The sequence below is a fragment of the Vanellus vanellus genome (genome assembly GCF_965231255.1).
Source record: "Vanellus vanellus genome assembly, chromosome: 2".
NCBI classification, from domain to species: domain Eukaryota; kingdom Metazoa; phylum Chordata; class Aves; order Charadriiformes; family Charadriidae; genus Vanellus; species Vanellus vanellus.
The window spans coordinates 80,818,589-80,836,029 of NC_138906.1; positions in this window are offsets into that span (position 1 = coordinate 80,818,589).

Below are 17,441 nucleotides of genomic sequence, written 5' to 3' on the forward strand. Positions count from 1 at the left end.
GGTTAAGGGTACTGATAGGGGTTCTTGCGTCATGGTCATGGCAAAATAGCCACGTTGGTCTCCCACAGTGGAGTTCAGCAACCACAGCTTGGCAGTTTGCCAGAGGAGGAGGTGAAGGGGCAGTCCTTGACACAAGATTGAGTGAATGTCACTGGCACAACAGCATCTCCTCCTCAAGACCCTATGGGCTAATGTACCAAACCGCTGAGGCTCAGACTGTCCTGGGAAGAAGAGGAGCACAGCCCCTCCAGCTAGGTTAGACCTGCACAGCTAGTGCTGAGGTGACAACCTCTGCCTCGCACAGAAATGGATTAGTGAGAGGCAGTGTCTAGTGGCACTGTGTAAGTGTGTACCTGTGAATGCTCCAACTCATTAGTCTATCTTTACAATAACAATTAGCAATGTCTTTGGAGCTGAGCCTCACTTGAAAAAAGTGGTAGTTTTGCATGTCTTTCCAAGCTCATCAGCAGCTGAAAACTGCTTCTGCTGTGACCTTCCCTTTAGCCTTTGCTTCACTCACCACCCTTTGGGTATCTCACTGTTTCATTCTGCAGCACCGCAAGCTCCTGGCACATGGTGCGAGGTGTCATGAGTTGGCTGGCCAAAGAGCAAGCCCAGGGACAGATGAGCTGATTCATGTGGGTCCTGTGTGGTCCTTTGGTTCCATACTGAGACTCACTTACCTTCCGTGAGCGACTGATTTGGCGTAATGGCTTTCAAATGCAGTACTTTTGGGTGTCACTCCTGTCAACCTGTCACAACAGTCTCTATTTCTGTCCAGGTGCCCTTGCAAAGCTGGAAGTGGGAATTAACTGCTGTAGCTTCTCATGTTGCACTTTTCCCAGGAGAGCTGTCGAATGCACAAGGGCTCTTTCCTGAAAAGCTGGTTCTCCTTCTTTTGCCATAGAAATGTTGAGACTGTGAGCTGTAGATTCTTGTATGTCTGTTGATTGTAAGTGCAGAGAGTTGGTTGAGTATGAGGTACTGGGTCTGCTAAAACACAACTAAAAATATGCTTTCCCATGAGAGGAATATCTGGAGGGTAACTGTCATTATCTGACTAAGAGCTGAAGGGCAAGTGATCCCTGGGGACAACAGGGGAGAACAGCAGGGACTTTTCTGAGATAGCCAGCCTGACAAGACATGGTTCATTCTAAAAAAAAAAGTTTTTGTCCGGTTTTATATGGATATGTGTTATTTTTTTTTTAATACCCTGCCTATGAATCCAAACTGTATACTTCCTTGCCTGCATTTCCTTTTCTGCATTGTTTTTGCATAAGAAATATTCTTGTAGTTGAAACTTGAATCTCTGACTTGAATAAACAAGAACCACTAAATCATGTTGCTTTCACTTTAAAAAACTGCTTCAAAAAACAAGTGGCGTCTCTCTTTACAGCTTGCTATTGTAATCTGGACATCAAAACCTGTCTGAAATTGTTGTCTAAGTTTTGCCAGAAAACTGCTATGCTGAACAGAGCTTAGGATTTCTGTCACTCATCTGAAGAGAAAGCCTTGTCCCAGATGCAGTACATATCCATCTCACCATGTATAGTGAAGTGATGTGTGTTTATGCAAGACAGAGAAAGAAAGTGCAAGGGAGTTGTAGATCTTCACTAATAAAAGTTTTAAAACATATCCATGTTTTTTTCACATATCTTATTTACTACTTAAAACTGCTCCATTGCATATCATCACTAAGTTTTGCACCTGAATTTCAAATATTGCCAGATATTCAGCCAGTAAATGACATAGTTTTTGATTTCAAAGGAACTATGCTGATAAATACAAGCAGAAGGTTGCCTGCATAGTATAATATAGCACCTCTCGCCTTGATTCCTGTATGAACAATAAAATGCAATGTGCATCACTTTACACAGAAAGTGTGCTGAACCTTTAGGAACAGTAGAATCAGGGGTGCTGTACAGCTTACGCAAAGCAAAAGTGTGAAATGCAACTCCAAAGCACCCTGGAAGAAATGTGGGAGAGAAAACCTGTGTGTGTGCCTTTCCGCACTCTCAGCTGGCCTTCTTTCAAACAAAAATGTCTTTTATGTGGTGAGGGGTGGGGAAAATTCCCTGAATCAGCGTCCATATGTGTGTGGTGGGTATTTTTGCCTTCTGCTTCTGGAACTGACCTATTCGTTCTGTCCCTGACAGAAATGAATGGCATGATGCGCATGGAAAACTGCATCCTTCTCATAGTAGTGTTGTTTACTTGTCCAAACAGCAGAATAGAATAAAATGCTCTTTTAGGATGGATTTCTTGATGTTAACCAGTAAAAACTGGGGGGAGGTGACAGGGTGGGGAGGGCTGTCAAGCAGTCATCCTCCATCTGTGTAATTCCGTGTGTGTACATGTGTATGTATGTAGGTATTCATTCTATCATTCTCCATTATTTTGCCCTATAAGGAGCAAGAGACTTCCAGAGTGCCACCCTTGTTAGGCAGAGATACTTCTGTTGTGTCAGTCCAAGGGCTGGGGCTCTGTGGAAATACAGGGGACTGAGAGAAAACTACTTTACCTTTTAGAAATGAGATACAGTATTATCTTGTAACTTTGCCTGCAGGAGGGACTAATGTCCGTAATTACTCCAGTGAGCCACACAGGCTTTTGGGGGTCCTGGCTCTTTACAAAGCTGGGTCTCTTTCTACGAACGTGGCTTTTGCTGTGTTTTCTGGGTCCGTTTTAGGTGTTGAGCCACTGGTGCTTCCTCAGGAATTCTCCCATAAAAGCCAAGAAATTACATGGTCCCTGGGCCAGCCCTTCTGAGCCTCAAATTAATTCGCTCACTGGAGGAAGGTAGGAGAAATAATAGGGTAGAAGAGAGTGATGTGGGCACTGCCTTTGGCAGAAACATCTCTCGTAGTTTTGATGTGCATTTTCTTCAACAGGACTGATTTTTCTCTTGCTGAATTTATTCTATTGTTGTAGCTCTTTCAAATTAAAAGAAAAGAGAAAAAATGAAGCCTTTGATTAATATCTGATTTGATTTGAGCTTTGTCAGTGATGGATGCATTTAAATATTCCTGTCAGGGTGAGCAAGAGTGAGGTATTTCTATTAGGAGCACAGCATGCAGCCTTCTAAAGAAACACAAACCTCATATCTTGAGTTTTGGAGCTGCTAAACCAACAGTAAGACAGGACATGAAAGTTTCCATCAGCTGGGAACTGTAAAATGAAGTAAAAAGCAGAAAGAAAATGTTCAACCTCTGACCAACCAAGTTTGTATATGTTGGGGATATTATAATAACCTTCCCCTACTTAATGTTGTTACTTTTTTTTTCATGATAGAAAAAAAAAGATCGAATCTAAAACACAAGCAGAATGTTACAGAGGGAGATTCTTGGATATGGCTCTTTAAAACTTGTGTACTGGAAACAGAACCCTAGATCTACATGTAGGAAAAATTGAAACAATTCCTCTGAAAGCAAAATCTCTGATAAAAACTTAAGTCAGCTGAGTTACACCAGTGAACTCGATCTGGAGACCTGGCCTGAGGCTTCACTGGACATCTTAATATCTTTCTTACCAAAGTAGGTTTTCTGTTCCTTTGTTTGTGATCAGTTTTTTCTTTCCTACTCATAATACTTTTTTTAGGCTTCACAGGATTTGCTCACCATAAATACAAATCAACTGTTTTCCCATTCCCAATTTACTTATCCACACACCAGGACAGCAAGTTAATTGCAAGAGTTCCCCGCGGGGAATGGTGAACTTAAATACGCTTGGTGTATATCGTTTAGGCAGCAGAGTGAAGAAAGGCAGAAGTCCTGAAGAAAGGCATAAGAATGGAGCTGGGAATGAAACAGAATATAAAAAAAACCTTCCTTGTCACGGGCCAATTGACTTCGTAAATAATTGCCTTGTCCCCCTGGGAGGCTCCGGGGTAGGAAGGAATTTAAAGACTATTTATTACTTTAGGGCAGGATCCACAGAGGGACTCTGTTTTTTCAGCATTTTTTAGTGGAATCCACAGTCACTTATGGGTGACTCATAAATGGTCTTTATCTCCTAAAATGCCATGCTAGGCTCCCGGATCCAAAATCTATATTCTCATAAATGATTGCAGCTGCTCCAGCCTTGGAGGTATCTAAAGAGCATAGAAACCAAAATTCCTGCCAGTAAAACTCACATTTGCTCTGCAGCCTGTGCATAAGTGCTTTGGTCCTGACATCACTGAGTGGCCTGGTACTTTTCTCAGGCCTGGTTAGTGTCTCTGAAGCACAGGGCTTTGATTTCACAGATGCTCTCAAAAAAAGGCTGTGCATAAAACACAGCTAACAGAACAGGAGCAGCATGTCCTTTTTAGGCAACGGCATGACAAGCAGCATAGTCTCTTTAAGTGCCAAAGACCAATGTTTAGCTTCTCCCACCACCCGAGGGGGTTTGAACCCAGCAGAATAAACCTGCTAGTAGCAGCATGATGCTACAGAAGCAAAACACTCAATCTGTCCTACCAACACACTTCAGCGTGGTATGGAGCAGTAACTTTGCCTGTTGCTCTAGACAGTAGCAGCCCTAGTGACAGGGGCACTCAGCACGAGCTTTTTTCTGTTGTCTTCTCCGGGGACTTTTATATTAAGTACTCAGTGTAGCAGGGCCTGGAGAGTCTTGTCTTCTCATGCTTTCCCCCTTCCTTTCTGTTAAATACACAGTTATCCCATGCAAGGGACGAGTCTGTTACATTCTCCTACGCATAGGATGGTCTATGTTCTAGCAGCTAGGGCACTGGGGAGGAGATGGGTGGTTAAATCTCTTCGGCCACAGGGTGAACGTTAGCTCTATCCTTCACCTGCTGGACACCAGCTGTGGAGCAGTAATGATACTTGGATCCAAAATTAAACTCGGTATGCGAGATAGGCAAATCTATGTCAGTAGCATAGGCTGTCAGGATGTTCTTGATGTATTTGAGGTGTGTCTTCCTGCAGACACCTATGGGTTGTATCAATAATAAATTAGATAGTTTTGAACTGTAGCTAGTTCTAGGGATAGCTGGAAAATAAATAAGTATTTTCAAGATTTCTGTTCTAACTTTGAAAGCCTAAAGTCATGCTTGGCAGCAGGTGTCGTTTTATGCATCTTTTATTTACTATACCTCAGCTCTTGAGCAGTACCCAAATCGTTGGTCTGAACAGGAGATATATCTTCCTCATACTATGTTGAGGTACAAAATAATGATCCTTTACTGTCTTATTGGTATGAAAGCAGTGGGTCCTCATTTTGTTAGACAACAGTCAGTAAGGGAACAGCCACCTATGCCGATTGTCGATATAGAGGAGAGTTTGCTACATGTTATCAAAGCCCTAATGGCATACCCACAAGCTGTTAATAGAAAGAACATGAGGAATTAACGATGCAATTAACTAGTCAGTTTCTAAACAGAACCAGGGTTTGCTTTAACAGTCAGGTGTATAAAGGTCTGTATCATTTAAAAAAAAAAAAAAAATTTGGGACCTGTGTTTGCATGATTACCTCCGCAACCATGGGGGTGTAACACCTAAGATGTTACGTAAGAAGGCTTCGTTGTGTACCCAGCAGTCTGAAAGCCTCCTGATATTTGATGTTACAATAAAACTGCTGAAGTTGATAACATGCAAGGCCAAAACCACTACTCCTTCTTGTGCACTTAGTGGTTTCCTACCCGCTGCCCTTCGCATCGCATCAGAATCCAGGCATCACAGCATTAACTTACTCCCTGCCTCGGGCTACCGAGGTCCTGAGTCACAGAGCCACCAGGGAATCATTTCTACCTCCTCTGTGCAGGGCAGCCCGCAATGAAAGGATGCTCTACTGCTTTCAGCCCCGTGCCACAGCTGAGCTGCTCCAGGGGCCACTGCTTGGACTGCCCATGCTGAGAGGAGACACTGTGCCTACCCAGGATGCCTCCTCCAGGAACAGGAGTAACAGTGGCATAAGGACTTTTATGATAAGGTGGAAATCGAGTGGGCACCGTGGGGTGGTGGAGAGTTTTAGCTGCTGAAAGTATTAATAAATCTCGTTCTGTATATCTTCGTTTCTTGTCTGTAAACCATGGAAAGTGACACTTCTGTGGTTCATCGGGGTCTGTGAGGATAGGCAGACTCAATGTCTGTGTTCAGTGGGACTGGTAATAAAATAGATACACCTAAGATATATAGAGCATTGCATCACTAGAGTACATTTGGCCTCTTCTATTGATCATGATCTAATCTGGCATTTTTAACTTGTCTTGATAAGCTATGCAAAAGAACACTTTTTAAAAAGGAAATTGTATTGGCCAGTTACAGATTTTCTTGGTGTTTTCCTCTGTTCAGGATTTGAGTAGATTCAGAAATTATCAAGGAAAGTCAATGCTGTTCTGCAACAGCTATGACTGCCCATACACAGTACCCATTTTTTTTTCCCCACACTCTTATTCCATGTCTAAATATAGATTTACATGACAAATCGTAATGGTGCACTGCAAGCTGTTATAGCCTGTTGGGTAAATGATTAACATTTCAAATATATTTATAATTTAATTTCTAAATACTTACTCAAAGGACTATAATGGCTCTATTCTAATTTATCTTATATTAAATCCAATTTTTGTAACATTTATTAATTCCTTTTATTCCTGATTCAGAAGTACAACATGCCAATTAGAAACAGATTAAAAAGCCTATTTACTCCAAACCATTGCATGCCATCAAGTAAATAAAACATTGTAAAAAAATCCTTGATTATGCATAGCGTAATAAGCATGCTTACGATTACATATTTCTGTAGTAGACCATAATATTTAGCACATTCTCAGCTGGATTAATCACTCACTGGCTTCAACTGTGTATTTACATTCTTTTATGCAACTCAAAAACTTTCTCAGGTGTTTCTACCTTAGCTTCCCACAGGCTTTCTACCAAAATAGAGCAGCTATAATTTTTGCTACCAGACTCCTGGTAAGGAAATGTGTTGAACAGCAGCTTCTGGTTTCTCTGGCGAGACATTTGGCTGCTGTACCTGCATGGACTTTTTCACATATTCAATTGAGATCAAGAGCTCTTAGCATATTAAAGAGCATAGATTTCTTATTTTGGTAACATCCATAAACCCTACTGCCAGTCTGATTTCCGTATCTTGGTTTTTTCCTTACAATACAAGAGAGGGATAAATGGTTCTTTGGTTTCACCAGAGAACAATACCAGAAAATAGAGGCCTTTAAATCTCCTTTTGATTCTACTAAGCCAACAGCTGGAAAAGGGTGACTCTTTTTCTATTGGTTAATTTACAGCAGCCACATGGATGCTCCAGTGAATTTGCACACGGCTGGGAACGGTCCTCTTCTAATTTCCAGTAATCAAATTCCAACAGGAAGTTCCAGGCATTGCCGTTTCAGCACCCAAGAGTGCATGCTCTGCTAGGATCTAGGGAGCTTGTGGTAATTCTGTTTATCATGACTCCAGGATTATGACTCCATTTTTACTGAATTCAAACGAAGAAATAGCTGCGGCCTTTCCTTTCCCCATATCATAGAGGTTGTTGGCAAATGCTGCCTTCTCCGTGTGAGGTAAGGCATGGAAACTAAGGCCTATGTACTCTTTTGCAGGATTATATTGCATATCAAGGTGTATATTGAGAAAGTAAGAACGTGCAAACGTGTAGAACAGGCACGATCCTCTCCAGTGAAAGGAAGGAGCATGCTTAGATAAACACTTTTGACTGTTAGTGTAGTAACCAAGAAGGCGAAAAGAAACCTCTGTGTTCCTGACCAGGTGTATCAGAGGCTTCCCTCATGACTCCACACAATCATCAAGCCATCTGACATCTTCTGCTATGACACGTCACAGGACAGCAACCAAGTGGAAAACGTGCATTGTTATGACAATATAGGAATATGAGATAATGGTGGCTGCCAGAAGTATTGGGCAACCCTGTGACCTAAATCAACTCAACCAGAATCCATTAAATTATTTATTTTTTTGTCCATCCAGCTATTGATTGTACTTACAGTGCAAGAACAGCGGTGACAGCAGCAGTGCTGAGAGTCTGAATAGAATTATTAAAAGACACTGCTTGGCAAAGTGAATGGATGTCTGATAGGAAGAACTTAAAACAATAACTCTTTGACAGCGCTGATTCAGTCTTTGTGAAATGACTAACTGATTGCCAGAGACTTTTAATGTCAAAACATCAGATTGTGCAGGTGCCTGAAAATAAGCATGCATTGTAATACCAGTGTCTTTTATTTTTTCCTGGCAGTAAAGAAATGCTTTCAGGTGTTACAAAAGAGGATGTGTGATATGAAAAATGGGGATAACACAGACTACTGCTCAAAGGGGAATGCTAATGTGTTATTATGGGAATGATGATATACTCACTCTGCATTTGCAGTGCAGTGGGTTTCTGTACCCAGGTAGATGGCTAATTTATCTCTCTAACGCATGACCTATATCGACAGCACAACAGCCTACTAGCCATTGAGGTTGCTGCATAAAGGGACACAAATCTCTTTTCAGGAGCCTGGGGCCTGGAAGGTGCATATATTTAGCAGTGGATGCCTTCACTTTTGTCTTGCAGACTTTCTGGAGCATGAGGGCAAGAGAGAGTGAGTTTGCCCCCTCCCAGATTGCCAATGGCATCATAGGATTTGCAGATATGGTTCAACTACTTGTAAGTAAAGCCTTGCTGGTAGGTTGAAGTAATGAAGTGAATAAAGAACATACTTATGCCTAATTTCAGTCTAGACATGTAGATAAGTAAGTTCACATGGCTGTCTTCATGATTCAGAGCATGGGTGAAGAGGGAAGACGAATGGGCAGAATATTTGAACAGAACAGAGCCTCTCTGCACGGCCAGCACTCAATCGGCACAACGCAAAGCTGAAGTCCACTGGTGGATACCCACAGCTAAGAAGGGGATAACAGGACTGACCCACAGAGAAACAGAGTACTTTGTCATGGTCCTGAGGGCGCTGCCACCCTGGCTGCTGGCTCTGACCTGTCTGCCTTGGTGCCTCTCCCAGCCCTGCTCATGGCCACCGGTCCTGGTCACTATCCCCAGGTGCTCAGGCAGTGCAGGAGGGTGTCCTGGCAGCAACAGCACTGCCTGTGCCGTGGTTGCCCTCAGCTCCTGGCTTGTCCTCCCTTGCGGAGCAGCACTGCTCCTTATGCTCCCTAGCATGGTTGTCGGGGCAACATCTGGCGGCAGCAGGACTTGCACGTGGGCAATACCTCAAATCTGGCTGCTGCAGACTGTGGGGAAAAGGAGCTCAGGGCTGTACGCACCTGACTTTCTAAGCATGCAGTAAACTGTGTGCCAAAAGTTGCTACAGCACTAAGACTATCAGATCTTAAGAGCTCAGGTGCCTGTAAGGTTTTCAAGAGTCCTCTGGAAATATTGCAAAGCAAGCTTGCAAAAGGCAGAAGAAAAACCAGCTGAAAGCTGATTTCCAGCTTTTGTTAGCATATAAACAGGGGAGTAAAAACAATCACGTTACTGTACAATATGCCTTTGTCCTTAATGCTCTGTAACAATGCATAAGAAACATGTGCTGCAGCATCTTTGAGATGGATTTGTTGTGCTAGACGTTAATGAATTTCATTGCAAGTTTACAGGAAGATCAGCACTAGAGGTAGCTTGAGAGTTGGAAGTGGGAGTGGAGAAGTCCAAGAAGGCATGGGGCAAGAGAGGGAAGTAATTTGGGAAATGGTAAGAAGGTAGCTAGTTTTCCAAAGAGACTCTTCATCAAGCTGAGAAAGACAGAATACTAAGAGTGAAGTATAGTGAATGCCAGTAGTAAATTTAATAGGATTCTTTATGAGCGTACTTGGACTGTCCCCTGTGCCAGCTTTCACTGCTCCTTAGTAGACAGACTGAAGAACACAAGCCTGTCTGTCTCTGTGGGACCATGGAGGGTCTGCTTACATCCTGATTTGCTACAAGCATTTGGGGGAAAATCACCGCCTGCATTCCTCAGAGGCAGAGGAAAGGAGCAGAGCAAAGAGACAAAGGCAAGTTCACAGCTGACTGTGTCCCTCTGGACACCAGTGAGTAGCAATGCCGATACAGTCTTGACTGGGCTTTAATTGTCAGTCTTTAAAGGACTCTTTTGTGGTAGAGGGAAAAGCACAAGACAGACCTCTCTCTATTCCCTTACATGCTGCAGTGATAGAGGTGGAGAAATGAGTATGTTTGTCTTTTTTTGGATCCCTTTTACCACATTCCAGAAACCATTAACAGAAGAGATGTAGACCCTTCTCTTCTCAATACCAGCCCCATTGCATCAGATCCTGCTGCAGTAAGGATCATCTCTCTTGATCCTTGCCAGGTCCAAAGACTGTAAACAGAGGCTGATATTTCTTTTCTACCAAAAGGAAGTCCCATGTGGTTAGAGTACATTTTAGTGTACAAACCATAGCTACAGGACTAACTGTCTATTTGCAGCAACACTGTTTTTGCAAGAGACTTGAAAGGTTTTGCACTGTATTTAGCATACATAGTTGCTATGTTAAATGTTGCTAGTGCTATTTTTTATTCTTCTCCTTTGGAAGTGTGGCTTTACAATTTTGGATGCAGAAAGAAAATAAATGCTTCACACCAAGTTGCCATTTACATGTTGCCTAACATCTTCTTGACAAATTTCATAAGACTTATTTGTGAAAAATAATAAAATCAAATGTCATGAGCACTCCAAGGGAAATGCATAGTACTTAAATATTACCTTAATAACAATTTAGTTACGGAAATACACAGCAAACAAATTTCTGTCACTTGAAGTATGTTCTTTGCTCAGATGTTCAAACTGGAAGAAGGTAGATTTAGAATAGATATTAGGAACAAAAAAAATCGCTCTGAGGGCAGTGAGACACTGGAACAGGTTGCCCAGAGAAGTCATGGATGCCCCATCCCTGGAAGTGTTCAAGGCCAGGTTGGATGGGGCTTTGAGCAACCTGGTCTAGTGGGAGGTGTCCCTGCCCATGGCAGGGGGGTTGGAACCAGGTGATCTTGAAGGTCCCTTCCAACCTAAACCATTCTATGATTCTATGTTTCATTATCCACTCCCTCCACTGTACATAAATAAGCCTTGCTGTATACCACATCTGGCTCTTGTTTCATTTGCACAGTTATAGCAGTGTGTAAGCCTGGACCCAGGCTTCACAGATTCTGCTGAAATCCGGCTAGTTAGACTAAGGGGAAAAAAACTTTTTTTTTTCTTTCATGTTAAAATACATAAAAGAAAAATCTTTGTTACAGCAGAAAACAAATATGAAAATGAGAATTAAGACTGTGTTTAAAATGCAGGATTTAATGTGTCTAAGAGTTATTACTGAAACTCCTGCTGAAATCAATAGCAAGATTTAGCCCTAACTATCTGCAGCATTCATGTTTGATCAGATGCTGAAGTGGAGCTGTGCCTATTGCAAATTGTTCCTTTTATGCTCTGAAATCCAAGAAGATAAACTCTGTGACACAGAATAATATATGAATGCCTATTTTCTTCCATTGTTGGGGGGCTTCAAAGCATCACAATACTGCACTGTCTAATCTTGAAATCCTTGTTTTAATGAAAACTGCTCAAAGATGTGCTCTTGTTAAAAGAACAGAAGACAATCACAGTTATGAGCTTATACATATATATACATACATAGATATATATGTATGTATATGGTTATCTATGTGGCGGGCATTAGCTGTGATGGCAAACATGCAAGTTTAATCTTTTTCAACTCAGTTTTCATTATATAAAAATGCCAATAACATAATAACGAGAGCCATCTCTGTTCTTTGCAAGATAAAATCTCACCATTTTACAGTTCTGAGTTCCTTGATAGCAATTGCCTGTGATTTAGAGGAAATGAGCAATTCTGCCAAACTTACTGTTTAAAAAGTTGTACGTAGGGAGCCTTTCCTGTCTCAGATGTGGTAAGCATGATGAAAAGGCTATGATACATTATGTGGAAATGTTGATTGAGAAAAGGTGGATTCATCTTCGTCCCTATCTGCAAAAAAACGAACCCTTACATCTTGAGAGTGATCTTCCAGGTATACTCTCAAACCATGGAGAAAAGCATGCCATGATCTCGTAGCACATTCATACCTGGCACTTAGGAGGACGTTAGAGCCCAAAAGCTAATAAACAGAAACATTTAATAGAGGAACTATAACATGTTTTCTGTGCAATGTCACTTTAGCACTTAGAAAGACAGGGCTGACAATCCCAGGTCAGATGGACACTACATCTGGTCTGCTTACCTAGAGAAAGACCAAAAAATCAGTGAAGCAAAAATACCTGCTTCTGGAGAAGTTCATCCTTGATTCTTTACCACCTATTGCCCTTACAAGTACTTAATCCTCTCTGTGTGCTTGCTCCAGCTGCTTCCTGAAGGTAGACCCAAATACACCCTGTGGATGAGACTGACAGATGACAGCCTGAGCTGGCACGTGTCCTGGGGCGAGGGTGCAGGGGATCTTCTTCAGCATGACAGGTTCTAGAAGCCCAAGTATGACCAAGAGATTTGATGCCAATTTACATTTTTAAATAGGCTGTTGAAAGACAATGAAGTCCTCTGCAAAGCAAGCATGTCCATGGGCCGTGGCTGGAGGGGAGGGTGTGCTGGGCTCACAGATGCTCCAGGCTCTGCTGTTTCACTGTATTGGAACCGCAAGGGTTGTTATTATCTGTGGGAATGTATAATCCCTCCCTGAATCTCAATCTATTCTTGGTCTCCAGTGATGTCCTTTAAGAATAAGTTCCATAGGTTATTTATGTACTTTGATATCTGTTATATATTCATGGTGCATTTCTGAACCTGTCATTGAATGTCACTTGGTTGCTCTTTTAAAGAGGATAAATAAGAACTCTTCTTTCTTCACTCCTGCTATTATTTTTTATACATTTATCTAGTCCCTTCTGTAAGACTATTCCCATCTGTTGAATTCAGTGCCAGACTCCCAACAATGAAAATGATGTGAACTTTAAGGGAAGATCAAGTAGGGGATATTGTGAATAAAGGCTGCACATCAACCTAAGACACCCACAGCAGTTTTTGTAAAGCTAAACAGGAGCACTAAAGATGTGTAATGTGTTCCTCCTCCTTTTTTTTCTCTACCTCCACTAAAAGAACTTTGGGAGGAATGAGAATCACTGAACAGCCAAAAACACCAAACACTGTTGCAGCTCGGGATATCACTAGCTGCCTGTGAAATTCTCTCTGAAAGAAGTTTCATTTCTGAATCACCAGCTGGGAAAAAGCCAAAGTGATAGAATTTAGCACTAATGTTTAACTAAAAGATCTCTCCACACTCAAATAGTGAGAAGTGGCAGTATTTATGTCCCTAATGTATCAGTATGAAATGAATATGTTAACTGAAAAGAAAATGGCGTTTTGTCAAAAAAAAAAAAAACCCCAAACCAAACCCAAAAAACAACAACCAAAAAACAAAATCCAAAGAAAGAAAAAGTCTGCACGTTCTCAGGATGGACTTTGGTTTCAGAATCAGAATTGTGCATTATGCCTCGCTTTGCCCCTGGTTTGTCTAACTTCGTAGGCTCAGTCTTTTCACATCTCTGTCCTTCAGTTCCTCAGCCTGCCCTTCTTGCGCTGGCAGTGTGTGCTGTGGCAAGGTGAGGTAGCGTTCACGTGGGTGTAAATATAGTCAGAGCTTGACATTAAGCACTAGCATAAAGCAGCGTATATATGGTCTGAAAGTTCTGAATGATGCCAAATCTTCAGGCATTGAGTTCGATGCTAGGAAACCACAAGGTTTTCTGTGGACTAATTAAATACTTTGAAGGTCTTTCTTCTTCTGAGTTCTGAGACTTCAGCATGTGTTTGCTGCATTATTTTTTTTTTTTGTCATCTCCTCCCAGGTGATGAAGAATGGAAAAATACTTAAGAAAATCTGAGATAACCACAGAAGTAGTTGTTAAGGATGTAACATAAACCCCAAATATTGCAATAAAATTGTGAGAGCTGCAAACACTCCATACAAGTAAAATCATACCGGACAGTAGGAATTCAGAGAGTCATGGCATTAAAGGAATGATCATGAACAAACACACCCTTGTGTTCCAGATGGTTCACCAACACTTAAACATATCACAGGGGAGGGATGAGGATTACCTGGTTAAAATTTTCACAGTGGTTTGAAGAAAAGCACCAATTAACTTTTAATCTTTATTATTTTATTATGAAGTCCTCCAAATATCATCTAGTTTGGGACTTCATTACAAACTCCAAAGTCAGCCCAGTTTCAGTGAAAGGTTTATGTACCTTTCAAGTGCTATTAGGTAATTTGCATTTAGCAAATAATAGAAACTTTGTTAAGAATTTGCTGTGAATCCAATTAGGACTAAATCACAGGAACTGTGATTTGCAAGATACTTAGGTTGGTCTTTTGTGTGTCTGTCTGTTGATTGCACTCGACTGAACTAAATCTTTCTTTCAATTTCTCATTAAATGGAGATTTCAGCAAATAAGTTTAGGAAACAGAAAAAAGAAAGAATTAAAATAAAATATGTTCCATGAGGCCTTAAAGTCGCTGAATAAAACATAGGCATTCTTGCCAGTTCTGCCTCTGATGGCATGTTCTTCTAGCTGGTGGGAACTCTGGGTATGGGACAGCATAGCCTTGCTGAGGGTACTGTCCCAAGCCAGAGGCTCAGATTCTCCACACTGCTCTTGACTCATTCTGTCCTTGTCAAGACTAATGCTATTTTTTTAAATCTATTTTTTTCAAGAATTCAGTGATGCCTCTTCTCTCATCCCATTGCAAAAAGGAAAAAAAAAAAAAAAACAAACGATGAAAAGTGAGGAAAAACCTCTGTCAGCTAAAATATATGAGTTTTATAGACTCAGTGGCCGGAAGAGACCATTCAAAGGAGATAGTGTGACCTCTTGCATAACATAGGGCATAAAACCTCCACAAGTAATTTCTGCATTAAGCCTATTATTTCTGCTTGAACTGCAGCATGCTTTCCACTCTCATTAGTGGTGTCTCTTCCTAATTGTTATAAGAAATGCTTTTATACTAATAATGTTATTTATATAGGTTGTAAATATTCAGTATTTAGTAGGATATAAAATATGATGCCAGCTTTGAACAATTTATAGTCTAAGCTTTCTTTGCTGTGTTGTCTGACATTCTCTGGACTTTTCTGCAGTGTAATACTTTTTATTTAATGAATAACATTTGGCAACAGACTGTCTCTCTTTTTCCTCATTTTTCTTGCTTTTTTTTTCCCTTTTTCCAATCTGTCTAGTGTTTGGTTTTTTTTGGTTTGTTTGGTTTTTTTTTGGGGGGGGGCAGGTTGTTTGTTTGGTTCTGGGTTTTTTATTTTACTATATCTATATCTATATATATTATTTATGAACGGTTTATATCTTCCTTAACTTTTAAAATTATCCTTTGCCTAATAATAAGACTCACCTGGGACAACAAGCCAAACAACTCAGAGCTCTTTCACTTAAAAAGGGAAGAAAAACTCACCATTTACTCTCTAGGCAGATTTCCTGGAGCTTGTCCAGCTCTAGCTTAAATTATCTTCATGAGGCTGTTGTTAGCAGTTGCACTGTTGCATTATGCATGATTCCTGACTGCTCCTAGTATGAACAAACCACACAGTGTTTGGTTAGTGGTTTTCAATTTTATGCTAAGCTGTACAATTTGTTGGTGTTATTTAGGTTAATATGCTATTATTTTGCATATTTATAACTCTCCCATTACATTTTTATTAATAATGATGTCATGTTTGGTAGCAAGGATCAATAAGGCTTCTAGTGTGTAATGTTTACATATTTATATTATTACAGTATAATAAGTCTCTTAGGCAGCTCTCTGCATTGGAATCACTTTGTAGATGCGTCTTTCAGGTAATTTCATGCCTACAGTGGCTGCTTGAATAGCAGTGATACACTGTGCTGAGATGAAATCTGGCCCGCAACTAGCATGTAGGTACAAGAACAGGCAATCTATCTTCAATGTCTGCGTCAGAAAATAAATGGTGATGCATTACATCCATTTCCACTTCCACTGGATGGATTCTCTTTTACCTATTGTGTTGATTTTGCACTTCCACAAGTGGAATTTTCTTTAGCACAACTCTGAAGAGCACTTCTGCGCTCTCTCCCCCAGTCATCCCTTCTAGAGAGATATATTGAGCTTATGGATGGGTACTGTGCCTCTTGGAGGAAAAGCTTCAGGTTCTCCTTATAAAATTTCCCCTTTGACTCCCCAGATGCCTTATTTACTTCCCTTTCCACTGGCAGAAGGTTTCTTTAGTTAGTGCTATACTCCGCAAAACAGCAGCAATACCATGAAGAAAATAAATGTTACCCTCGTTAGTGAGTAAAGCGTTTGCCTAATCCTTTCTCACACCAGAAGGCTCATCAGTGACCCTGACCCAGTGGTTGAAGTGAGGTGGTGCACACAGGCAGCTGGCTGCTCTGACCAAGACTCTTCGGGCAAAAAGGTTGGTTTGCCGATCTCCCACTATGCTGCTTATTCTCGCTAATAATAGTGATCACTGTAGTGTGAATGAGTATCACTGACTAATTACACAGAGCTAGATCACGTCCTGCTAATTCCTTAATGGGTGCAAGAAGCGCTCCCTCTCGCCTGATCATCTGCCTGTGTGTTTGTGCAGGAGCATGCAAAAATGCAGTGGTGCATCGGAGTGTGCAGAGACTTTTCCTGCGGTGCTGGCTAGCTGAGGGTGGCCAGGAAAAGCTAAAGTCACCTCTTCTTCAATGGTTCTCTGTCCTGCCCTTTCCCCACAGGCACATCCTGACCCTCCTGACCCAAACCAGAGCCTCTCGAATGAGAGTCCAGCGGGTATGCTTTTTCAGGTTGTGGAGAGGATACACACTGGTGCACTGTGAAGTCTGCGATGTCAAAAGATCTTGCAATGCAGATGACCGGCATTGCCAAATCAAGCATCAGAAAGTGGCAGGATATCACAGGAAGCAGAGCAAGGTTGTAGAAAAAACCAAACTGAACCACTTGAGTGTGATTGAAAAAAGAGTAATGGAAATAAGGGGTTTTTTTATTTAATATTGCAGACTAAGAAATAAGTCAATAAGGATAGCATTTCACAAAATTTCACTCTTGTATTCCTTCCAAAGACATCTTGCTGGCTCACAACAGACTCCTGTCCCTCTGTGAAAATGCTCCTGTTTTATGATGTTTTACCTCAAAGGAAGAAATGTTATACAGGATGTTCTTCCTCAGACCCTAGAGTAGAGTGAAAAGCTGGAGCATAGACAATTTATCTAACCAGATAGACTCTCCTCTTTTCACTCATCATTCTTTAAGTGCTTCCCTTTATTGCACTTAAATTTAAGATCTCATGGCTTGAAAATTATGAGAATAAAAAATAACCGCTTTTTCCCCTTTATGATTTTAAGCAATTAGTACTAGCAATTTCTAGGCTTTTCCCTGTTGCCAGAAACTTACATTTTCCTTTCTTTAATAAAGGTGGAAAC